Raw genomic sequence first — 3,378 nt, forward strand, 5'->3', positions numbered from 1 at the left:
CAACATTACTTGCGTATATTCTCCATTTAATCCGATTATTCTCCGCTGCCAATAATAACGATAATTTCCAAAATTAACTCTGTCACACGTTAGAATTGGTTCTGCAAACTCCAATTCAGCTCTCTCACGCCTAGTAAGTCGTCGAACGTCCCTTAATCACTTCCATGCATAGCCAAAACACACACAACAGCGTGTACAGGGTGTGTTCAGTCCGTGTAGCTCTGTTTTGAGCTCGAGAATCAAATCGATATTTCCAGCCAATTCCGATCAAATTCGACACCCAAACAATCTTCCTTAGGCTAAATCATAACTTCCTTCCAAGTTTGAGCGATTGAATCGCACTCTAACCCATTCATTTTGACGATCACAATTCTGCCAGTTGAAAACTTCATTTCCCGCCAAAACACAAATTCAAATTGTTGAAGAAGGGCCCCTTATCCAGAGTGTTGGGGTGCGAATAGTAATTTGGGTGGAAATAGTAATTTTGGGGTGGAAATGGTAATTTTTCTGGGATCCTCCGGTACATTTCTGGGACGTTTCCGGTGCATTTCTGGGGTGCCTTTCGTAATTTTCTCCGGGGTGTAAAACACTGCTTTTTGAGCTGATTTCGCCAAAAATGTTTATTTTCCAAAGGTGCCTACAAAGACATAAAAGAACACAATAAATACAAAATTGAGCACTAACAATACATACAATAGAGACATATTAGACACATAAATGCGTCTATCAACACCCCCAAACTTATTATTTGCTAGTCCTCGAACAAATTTATTCTAGAAAGGAAAATCATTTGAACCCCTAGGTGGCCCTAGTAGCGGAGTGTTGTCTCCGTAGGGTTTACCAGAGGTGTACCCACAAAACCTTAATACTCCAGACCCTAGCTATATACAACGAACCTTGGAAGGCACTAAAGAATCTCCTTGGTTGGCATACTTATTGACTACAAGAGGAAGTACCCTGATGCGAAATTCCAATTGATGTACACGAGTTTGCACTCAAGCATACTAAAATTCATATATAAGTGACAGAGCTCTACTCAGATAGTTGCACAATGGACATCATATTCGGAGTCAAACTAATCAATGGAAAGATTAAGAGATGGATATAGAAAAACATAGATGGTTTTGATGTTTACTAAGTGAACGACGTTTCCCATATCTGTCTGAAGGCCTCCGCCAAAATGAACCTATCCTAATGGATTGAGATACTAGTCTGACTAATATCAACACACTGGCATATACAAGGGTACCAGTGGTCGATAACCTAACTCTAGGTCAACACAACTGGCATATACAAGGGTACCAGTGGTCGACTTTATTGAATTTTCCTTTTGGTCGAATGGTCTGGTCTCAATTTTTTTTTCTTCAATTTTTTTTTTGTAACTCAATCACTCTAATTCATCCTAGCATTGGTAACAACTTGAATCGTGGGCCCCACCTATCACTTAGAGAAACATGGTTTAAAAACAAAATAAAATAAAAATAGAAGTGAAAAGGACTCAACGAGATATGGTGAAACTATCATGTTATTTCTAACACCTAAGCTCTGTGCTTTTATGAATAGACTCTTTAGATGTTTCCATCTATTCAGATTGGTTCCTCAACTCCTACAACCAAAATGCTTCCATCCACTTAGATTGGTTAGTGCCATCCTAAATACGCATAAATTTCTAGGCTCTGGAGTTTATTTATTCATACTGCAACTAAAAAGTTTCTCCCATACCCCCAAACTTAAATCTAACATTGTCCTCAATGTTCTAAACTAAAAACATGAATAAGGAGAAACTGTTACCATTTGAAGCGAAAGAGTTAAGGAAAGATATTACCATGTTGCATGAGCATGCGATACCTCCCAAGAAGTGCTAAGTTTAAAGTCTTCAGCCAGACTTAGAAAAGGATTAGTCAACTCGAACCATAAAGTAACAGTCGAAATAACTGTGGGTCCTCAAAACTAAATAGAGCTGACCAAAGGAAACTGCAATGAACCAAGAAAGTGGACAAGAATAGCATGCCCTTACCTAGTTTCCTGAAAACTATCGCTAATTGCGGTTCAGGTTCAGGTTCTATGAAAGGGTCTAAATAGAATATTTTCATTGGCTGCGTTTCTTCATAGATGGGATCCGAATCACTAGGTCTTAGAGTCTGTAAAAACTCAAATACGAACTTAGAATCACGAAGTAATAACCTAAATAATTGCGGATCCTCTAAGTCAATCAGATATGACTTACATAGTTGACCACAGTGAGAGTAGTGTTCATTCTTAGAAAAATGTGTCGATTCTATTAACCTAAAGTACTTAGGCTTAGTCTCAGAACTTAATATTCGACTCATTTGAAACGTTCCCACAGTAGGAAGAAAACTATTTGGTGGGAAAACAAAGTCAATCTGCGTATCATAGCCTGGGCAAACCACATCAACCATAGGATGGGTTTCTAATAACTGAACTCCTTCATGGACATCATTAGGCTCGGGAAAACGAGTATGAAGGTAATCTTGTAAAATGGTCGAGGCACAGATATCAAGTCCTAAGTGTGAGGACTTTATGAGAGTTAAAGGTAAGGCACTAGGGAAGTGATAATCACCCCCAAACTTAGAGTTTTCAGTGTCTCTAGATAGACCTCTAATTATTTCTTGAATTTCCGTATATTCAGAGTCCTTAAAATATTCAAGAGATTCTTCTAAGTTATTATCAGGTAGTGCATCTTCACTCATCTCTACGGGTCTATCTTCTTCTTCCAAGACTATTGTTCCTAAGTCGCTAGACTCTAAAACAGTATTTTCGAAATGAACCCGTTCCTCTAAACCACTATCGGCTTCGTAATCAAAAGGAAAATCTACATCGTCTAAAACGGTGGTATCCCTAATCAAATCCTCGTCCTTTTGAATAGGTGAATAATCATAAAAATTATTTGGATTTGAACTAGAAATAATATAATCACTATACAGCTCAATTGGATTACTAGACTCCTGATCACTATGCCTACATATTTCAGATTCTTCATTACTGCTATCCTCATCATCATAGTACGAAGATGATTGAACCTTATCTAAATAAGTAGTGTCTTTTATTCTAACCTCGTCCTCTAAATTAGGCAAATATTCACTATTGATATCAAGGGTAGAATAGGAAACACTATTTTGGAAATTTAGATTATTTCGAGCAGCATTAGCTAACTGTTCATTTTCTGCCTCTAAACGTGCTTGAATTTCACTGAGCGTAATACTTATACGTTCACAAGTCTCATTGAATATCTTAGACCGTTGTGTACTCTCTTCTCTTGAACTAACTGCACGTTCATACTCCCTTCGAATTTGTTGGTAGGTTTCTTCTAGAGATTGAACAGGTTTAGAAATGTCATAATCAGGACTAGTTTTTAAG

This window comes from Papaver somniferum, chromosome 5 (genome assembly GCF_003573695.1).
Source record: "Papaver somniferum cultivar HN1 chromosome 5, ASM357369v1, whole genome shotgun sequence".
NCBI lineage: Eukaryota > Viridiplantae > Streptophyta > Magnoliopsida > Ranunculales > Papaveraceae > Papaver > Papaver somniferum.